The sequence below is a fragment of the Sminthopsis crassicaudata genome, chromosome 6, assembly GCF_048593235.1.
Source record: "Sminthopsis crassicaudata isolate SCR6 chromosome 6, ASM4859323v1, whole genome shotgun sequence".
Taxonomy (NCBI): Eukaryota; Metazoa; Chordata; class Mammalia; order Dasyuromorphia; family Dasyuridae; genus Sminthopsis; species Sminthopsis crassicaudata.
In genome coordinates this window covers 67,310,777-67,320,066 of record NC_133622.1, presented here as the reverse complement: position 1 = coordinate 67,320,066, position 9,290 = coordinate 67,310,777, and the positions used below count along the sequence as shown (strand labels likewise).

Below are 9,290 nucleotides of genomic sequence, written 5' to 3'. Positions count from 1 at the left end.
TGTTTAATAAAATAAATAAAAATACAGCAAAACACAGATAAAATGTCTCATTTTAAAATAAGTCAAAATAATGCCTGCAGGGATCCTTACGTATGGATTAGTGACCCCCATTTCTATTTGAGTTGGATCCCAGTTCTCTATAACATTTGACACTATTGATTATTACTTCTACTATTTGAATTCTGAAGAACTACATTCCTGGTCTTTTACCCTTTCACATATTTTAGACCAGTGGTCCTCAAACTTTTTAAATAGGGGTCCAGTTCACTGTCCCTCAGATTGTTGGAGGGCCGGACTATAGTAAAAACAAAACCTCACACTCTGTCTCCGCCCCTTAGCCCATTTGCCATAACCGGCCAGCTGCATAAATGTCCTCAGCAGGATCCCTGTACTATAGCTAAACTATACTAATTACCCTCCTTCAATAATGCCCTACCTTCCTAATTCTATCCCTTTGCTCACTGTTTCCTTTGTCTAGTGAACATCACATTATTACTTGTTGAAATAAGACATAGCTGAGATGACCTGTTTCAGAAATTCTTATTTTCACTTCCAGTTAGAAAAGATCTTTGCTTTATTCACATGACAATATAACAGTATAGAGGTAAATATTATTTCACACTTAGGTTGAAATAATTTACTATATATAGGGTACAAGATGGGCTAATTTTTCTGAAATAAATTTGGGATTGTTTATGGATTGCAAGGTAACTAAGAATGAGCTGTATGATATGGCAAGCTAGGAAAGCTAAAGCGTTTTTAGGCAATATTTAGAAAAACAAAGGACTAGGAAGGTAAGGGTATTACTGTACTTTGCACTTCAAAATTCTGGGTGCCATATTTTAGAAAAAAGTGTTTTAAGTTGGAAAGAAGCAAATGAGTACATTGTAAGATCTTGAATATCATGCCAAAAGAGGATCAGCGGGAGGAATTGAGGATGTTTAGTCTGAAGGAAAGGAAATTTCATGGGGAATATAGGTGATAATATTTTTCATGTATTTGAAGGGCTGTCAAGTGGAAGAGACATTCTTCGGTGATCAGAGTGAAGGAATAGAGATTGGATTATGATCATGTTCTATCAAGAGTGGAGGAAGAAGGGAGACCAAAAGAATCTGTGTCAGACTCATTGAAGCATAAAACTCTAAATTAGATAATGTTTTGGAAGGCTATGGAGTAGATTAGGCCACAGGTAGGGGTAGAAAGTAGAAGTGCTATATTGAATATGATATAGGAAGTTAATAACAAAAGTGAAGTTGGACTTTGGAGTAACAGTCAAAACCTGACATGTTCTTTTTAAAATTAATGTATAGTACAGTTGAGAATTACTTTTTTAATTGGAAATATGGAAAATGATCATGAGAAAAAAGATCCTGGTTATCACTGATATTTGTGTTGATTAGCGGAGATCCTTTTGTGGATTATTTAGCAAAATTTTTAGAGAACATCCCCTAGCCTAAGCCAACCAGTTTACTTGCATTCTACTGGGGATGAAGAATGCCCTGTTTGAAGAAAACTCAGTACTGTTTATGAAAATTTAAATTCATTAAAAGAAAAAGTATTACAATATATTCCTTACTTTATTTAAAAAAAAAAAAAAGAGCTAGCATAATGTTCTTTTAAATAACTGGTGTGCTTGGAATAGTATAGAAATTGAATTTGAAAGAGTTCTTAGGTAACCTAGTTCAATTCTGGATTTGCAAAAATTTAATTTATCTATACCTTTTCAGGATCACATCTCTTATGTGGTGCAGAACAATTTGGGTGTCATTTGTGCCGGAAGAGGATACATGGGCTGATTTTCAGTGAGTCTTGGCTAGCTACCCCTTCCCCTTTCTGGCCACGGTGAAGAGTTGCTGTCAATTGTACAGTTCTATGGGTTCCAAATAAATTTTTATTTTTATGTGTGTAGACAATCAAATAGTAGCATTAAAAGAGAATGTTATAGTAAGAAGTCAGCTTGAAAATTAATGCTTATATTTTGAATGCTGACTACAGTGATGTTTACATTTCAAAAAAATTATGCAAATCTTTTGATTACTAATAACCTTTAATTTTATTAGAGATATTAAATAAATAGTAATGAATTATTTGGTTTTACCCAAAAGAGTAAAAGAAACTTGACTGTTTTAATTACCCAGGTATCTCAGATTCTCTAAAATTTACTGTCAGCGGACCTAATTTTTTCCCTATTTTCCCATATGTATTAACTGATAGTAGTGTCCTTTAGATTTGATGTACTTTAATCAACTTCTGGCATTCTTATAAATGCTTTCCTTTTTTCCCCTTTAGATCTATTGCTTGATTTTTTTTCTTTGAGCTTTTAATATTTTGTTCCAGAATTTGAAAACTTAATAACTATAGTAGTGTTTATCTGCCACCTAGAGGTCATGAAGATTTCTACTTTTTGTAAATTCTAGAGATGTAAGATTCTTCTACATATATTTTCCTTTGTGTAGGTATCCCAGTGTCCATGCCTAATAAATGCTCAGTAATTGATTTTTTATACTTTTTTGATGCTTAATTCATCCTAGAGCTCAGTCTATATCAAACTACCTTGTAGAAAATTCGTTCAATCAATTCATGGTAGCAGCATGTAATCCCAGCACTAGGAAGGCTGAGTGATGAATCTTGATGAGATTCCAAGTATTGAGTTACAAAACTACCCAGGCTAATCTATCCCAATTCCAAAATCAATATGGTGAGCTTCTAGTAATGTGATCTACCAGGTTGCCTGAGGAGAAGGACAAATCAACTCCATGTCAGAAGTGGAACAAGTCTAAGCTTCTATGCTGATCAATAATAGAATTGGGTCATAGGTAATCCCTGTTCTTACAGTCTGGGAAAAAGAAAGATAATCCATGAACCCACTCTTATTTTATATTCTACCAATTACAGATATATTTAGGTACTTAAGTTTCTCTTAAAAAAAAAAAGTAATCTCTGAGAAAAATCCCTACACACACACACACACACACACACACACACACACACACACACACACACACCCTTTAACTTAATTCAATCTGTTTATCAAATTTTCTAAAACTTAGCACATTTTAGAAGAAAGGAATTTAGTTTTAATTTTTGAATCTGGAAAAACTCATCCAGTGACTAAATAGCCAGGAAATAGTGTGAAGACAATGAATGTTTGGGGAACAAGGGAACTATCTTTATATGGTATTAACTACTGTGTCACATTTGAAATTATCTTGGAAACTTCTAGGAAGACAGCAAGAGAGGCAGATTCCTCAAAATTGCCTTCAAAAATAGGACTGGAAAACTAAAAAGAGAATGAATAAATCAACAAAAAGCTTTTATATATGTAACAGAAACACAGGAAAAGCCTCCAGAAGCACACATTGAATAGGTGTTAAAAAATTTCATCAGAAATGCTATAAGAAATCCTGAGAGATAGATACTCAAAAGACTATCAGACATATTAAGAGAATTAAAATGAGGAATAAAATTTATTTTTAAGAATAACAAGAACAAAGAAATGACAAAATGCAGCCTGAGAAGTCCAGGAAGAGAAAATGAGAAAGCCTATGATGATGAAAATTGTATATGACAAATCTGGACATTTCAGAAGACACCCCAAAATTAATGGAATACAGGAAATAATGAGAGTGCTTTTAAAATGACAAAAGAAGATTAGAAAAATAACAGAAAAACATAGAGAAGCAATGCAGGTGGAATGTACAATTACAGGTAACAATTTAACACCAGGGCAAAGACAACAAATCATAAAAAGAGAGATAACATTTGATCATTAAGGAATTTTTTTTTTTTTTTTTTTTTTTTTTTTTTTTTTTTTTTGCTGAGGCAGTTAAGTGTTAAGTAACTTGCCCAGGGTCACACAGCTAGGAAGTATTAAGTGTCCGAGACCAGATTTGAACTCAGGTTCCTGACTTCAAGGCTGGTGCTTTATCCACTACACTTAACTGCCTACACACTAAGGAATTTTTAAAGAAAATTTCCCAGACTTATCAAAAACAGTGATACCCCACAAATAGAAAGAACTCAGTAAGGAGAAACTTAAAATCAGTTTATCCAGAAATATCATCATGAAACTTCCAAATTATATCTCTAAACAAAAAAAAAAAATCCTTTAATAGATAGAAAAGTTTTAAGTTTTTAAAATTCAATCAAGACTTTGCCAGATTTTTCTGGAGAAAAAAAAGACTAATTATTGGGTGATTTTTTTTTTTAACATAGCAATTTATAAAGACAATTTACTAAGATACACAGGAAGTTTCACTCTACATCTGTAGATGGAATATCAACAAGAAAATTATGGATCCTTTAGGTATTAAAGAAATAAAGTGGTATTTCACATAAACAGAGAAGGAAAATGTTAGAAAGGGTGTGGAGAGAATATGTTGCAATTTCTAGATGATTCTTTGGTTGACACAATAGGTGAGGCTAGGTGTCAGGTTTTAGAAATATTTACTAATTTTGTAGCATAAAATGTGGAAATTGTGTTTTTTTTAAACATATTTGGCTTAGTTATAGAAATAGAAAACTAAAATTATTTGTTTAATCTCTTGGCAAAACAAATAGTTTAACAAATAAGAGTAGAGAATAAGAAACTCAAATGATTTTATTATTAAATATAACTGGAATGAATTCCCCCAAAAGAAGAAAAAAAATTACAGAATAGATTGCAAAATGAAATTTAGAATTATTTTGGTTAGAACAAAAAAAGTGCTATAAATCTAAAATGTTATTTTTTTAATTGAATTTTATTTTTAAACATAGATCCATTACAAACATGTATGATTAAGCAAAACAAATTTCCACATAAGCTATCTCCACAAAGTATCTTACTTTGTACTCTTAAGTCTACCATCTCTCTCAGGGAATGGCTAACATGTTTTTATCTATAATAGGTTCATAATAAATATTTGATGGATGTATAAATAAATCTAATATGAAAAGAGTTACACATTTAAATTGAAAGCCCAAGCTAAAATTAAAAACATTATATAGGAAGATTAAGAAAATATTGAGTTGTATTGATAGTAAATAATAAAATGCATTTCAAATATGAAAACATCTGTGGAGATAAACAGGAATATTTTATTGTGCTTAATATATGTGTGCATATACATGCACATATATATACACGTATATATTACAAATAATATAATTAAATTTATACAAGGAAAGCATAATACAACCAAGAAATACACATAAAAATGAATATTGGTAAATCTTGTTATCAGAATTTGTAAATCAAAGAAAAAGAGTTAATTTGAACAGTGTTTTACAGTTATGTGTTTGTATAGATTGTTTATATGTATGTATTTGTGAATTTGAAGTATAATAAATAGAGCATTGTTTTAAGTGGAAATAGAAACAAGTTCAAATCTCACCCCTGCTATTTTCTAGCAGTGTAATAATTCCGGGCGTGCTACTATAATTCTTTGTACTTTAGGCAACTCCCTAGAACTTATTTACTAAGTTATAATTTGGTTGCATCAAAGGAGAGTGTTCCTATATCAGGTACTCCCTATAGTCATTAGAATATGAACTCCTTAAGAATAAAGATTGCCTTTTTGCCTTTCTTTGTGTTCTCAGCTCTTAGCATAGTGCCTGGAACATAGTAGGTGTTTACTGATTGATTAATTCTATTGACAAATTGGTAGATTAATTGAGCATTCACATATACATAATATAAACAGGGAGTACTTCTCTTAATGGGAATCCTGGCACAACTTGATGTGATGAGACAACTGCTGTTTATTAAATATAGCACTAGGACATTAAATTTACATGGGCTCTTACTTGTACCTGAACAGAGGATCACATGACTCTTCACAAACTCATAAGAAAAAAGAGGAAAAGGGACACTTCATGGCAAAAAAACAAGAATAAGAAAAGCGGCTGCTTGAATGAACAGTGATAGAGGGACACAGCTGCAGTCTACATTTGGAGCAGGAAGATGGAAGGGTGAACACATGGTCTGGTCATGGAATCCTAGAAGAATTCTGATTTTAGAACTGAAGCAAGAGGTTTCACAAAATCCAGTCTGCCATAGAAGTCAGCCAATCTTGGCCTATGCTGAGACACTCCTACAGAAGCTCACAGTGCAAATGGCACTGACTCTTAAGCTTTTTACCAGTTTGAGTCCTGTATTCTGATGTGACCGTGTTATTCCACTGACACGTAAAATAACAAAATCGATTTCAAATATGGAAAGCATCTGCAAAGATAAGTAGGAATATTCTACTGTATTTAAAGATAAAAACATAATTTATATACGCACATAGATATGCACTAAATAATATAATAATTACATTGATACAAAGAAAGTTTACAATATTACAATTAAGAAATACATATAAAATGAATATTAGTAGACTTCAAAAAAATAAAAAAAAGTTTAAAATTTGAACATTGTTAAACTGTGTATGTCTTTATGTACTATTTTATGTGTTTGAATCTGTAGTAAATAGATGATGCTCCTAATGTGGCATATATGGGATTATCCTTTTTGCATGGTGACCAGAAGACAACTATACTATTTTAACCCTTTATTTATGTGCCCTTTGGAACTTAATTAAATATTTTTGTGGTTGAATTAGGAACTAGATGGTTTGGTGATAGAGGGTGTTATCACGAGCTTTGGTTGTGATTTGCAAAATTCATCACCCCAAACAGCCATATTGAACCTGGGACTTCAGAGCAAGAATAATCAATTCAGGGTTCTCTCACTTGTTGCATATATGTGATTAAAATTTAATACAAGAAGCAAGGGATATAATTTTTTTCCAAATTGAAATGAATTGACTATCTGAAAAGAAAACAATTTCTCCTTAGGTGAGGGAGGCTCATGTAGCTATGCTTTAAAATTCCCTTGAAATTAAAAAAAAAAAAAAATTTCAGTGTTGTCTGCTTGAAAATAGTTAAAAATTGACAAATTTTTTTTAAAAAATTATTATTTTTTAGAAATTTATTATTTATTTGTATGTGATTTAGCTGTAGAGTAATCCTAAATAAATATTTAGGCAGAAATGTTTTTTTTTTTAATTTCCAGAAAATAATTTTAATAAATCTAGACAAAAATAGTGATCATCTGATGAAAAGGCATAGGTTAATATGGAAATCAAATGCAAGAACACTAACAAATTACCCTATATTTAATAATACAAATATCAAAATCCATGGAATGTAGTTAGAGACAATTTTTAAAGCCCAAACATTTTTATATGTCAGAAGAAAGCAGAAGGGAAATTATGAAATCACAGAATCAACAAAATGGAAAACAATTTAAATGAAATTAAGAGTTGTTTTTTAAATACCTCTAAAATTATAAATATTACATTTGCTTAAAAACAAAATTAGAGGGGAACTAAAATGAATAAAAAGAAAATTTTAAATTTTAAGAGATTATTATGCATGTGATATCTTTGTGATAAATTTAAGAATTTGAGAAAATGTATGATTACCAAAGATACAAGATTTTTAAAACTCCAATAATTTTGATGTGCTTTACATATCCAACAAAGGCATTTTTATTGAATACTAGAGCTGGAAGTCTCTGAATCTTTCTGTGTTGGATTGTAATGTGGTTAGACCTGTTGTTGTTCAGTAGTTTCATTCATGTCCAATTCTCTCTGACCTCATTTTGGGTTTTCTTAGCAAAGATACTGCTTACTTTCAGTGCAGTGATATTCCATTAAATTCACTTGCTGTAACTTCTTCAGCTTTTCTCGAATCATTGGAAGCATACTTTAGTTCCATTTTCAAAATTATTACAAATAATAATAAGAATTTTTAATTAATGGATTTTTTTTTGCTTATATTAATTGTATCAGGGGTATAAATACAATATAGGATCTGTGGGCCAAAACAAAAAGTAAAAAACTTTGTGGTAAATATATCTATGTTTTAATATACATTCATATAAGGAACTGATGAAAAATTTTGAAGGAATCTTCCCAGTGGATATAATTAGTGGAAAACCTGTAATTTTGTGATTCAAGCAATTTTTAGAAGAAACAAATTATGTAAATAATCACTTAAAATTTGTTTAAATTCTCCAACAATATGATACTTCAAAATTAACACAACTTGGAGATCCACTTCAGACCACCTCTTCACTATTGAGATGAGGAAACTATGATGCAAAGACTTAGGTACGAAGCAAGTTTTCAGAGACATTATTGAAATCCAGTTCCCCTGATTCCATATGTAACCATCTTTATGTGACACTATGATAAAGGCATCAGCCTTACTAAAGCATGTTCTTGCAAAAACAAGACTTATAGTTCAGTTTGACTGTTCTAGTATATTGCAAATTTCCAATTTTTAAAACTCAAAAATTCATAACTGTTGTTAAATTAATCCTTTTGGGGGGGAAGTTTTGTAAATATAGTTTAGGATTTAATTTTTCCTTAGTAAAACTTGTTTATTATCTTAATAAATGAAGGATTTAAAAAAAATTTTGAGGAATGTTGCATGTCATAATCCTCTTTGAGAATGAAGGACAAACAACAACAAGATATGAACCATTACTATTTTAGCATGTTAGCATCAATATTCCCCTTTCTTAGGAAGAAACATATATATTTATGATCTTTTACAATGAAACACTTAACCAAAAGGAAATCAGAAATACAGTGACATATAGTTGGCATTCTAAAAATATTAAATCTTTTGGATTCTAATTAACAGAGTTGTTAAAAATGTTAAAGTAAGAAAAAAAATTAATTTAAAACGTCTCTTTACCACATATGCCTGTCACTATATTCATAACTTTCTGTTTAAAATTTCATTATATAAATTACAAATACATACAGTCAAAATTTTTTTATAATAAAGTATACTTCCTCATAAAATAGCAATGATAGTTCATATTTATATATCACTTTGCATTTTCCACAATCCTGTGGAGTAGTACAAATATTATTTTCCCCATTTTATAGTTTAGGAAACTGATTCCCAAGATTGTGTACCTGTTGTCAAAGTTAGTATGTAAACACAGATCACATCCAATACTTTTTCTACCAGACTTTTTTAATATAAGAATCAAGTACCTTGCCAATAATCACAGTAGTAGTCTCAGTACTTCTTTTAAGTTTTTACCTTTTTGTTTATTGATTTTTAAATTCCAAAGGTATTACATCTTTGAATATAAATGTAGAAATGTTTCCAGTATTGAATCTAGATTTGTATCATATCTGATTTTGGATATTAGTGCTTTTTATTTATGGAAGTTACTTAACTTACTGTAATTCAAAAGGTCAAGACAGTCTAAAAAAATCTTTGTTAATCAAATTCACAAA

At 30.4% G+C, this 9,290-nt stretch overlaps 1 protein-coding gene across 8 annotated transcripts in view; it reads left to right on the top strand.

Annotated features, from left to right (window-relative positions):
• Nucleotides 1-9,290, top strand: part of LOC141545529 (malate synthase-like) — a 102,268-nt gene that overhangs the window by 8,829 nt on the left and 84,149 nt on the right. For 4 of the 8 annotated variants that reach the window (XM_074272621.1, XM_074272622.1, XM_074272619.1 and 1 more), the window contains one exon: nucleotides 1,728-1,802. The exons of the other annotated variants lie outside the window; for them this stretch is intronic. The gene's annotated coding sequence lies outside the window, so the exon portion shown is untranslated. The remainder of the gene's footprint in view (nucleotides 1-1,727; nucleotides 1,803-9,290) is intronic. 8 annotated transcript variants of the gene reach the window in all.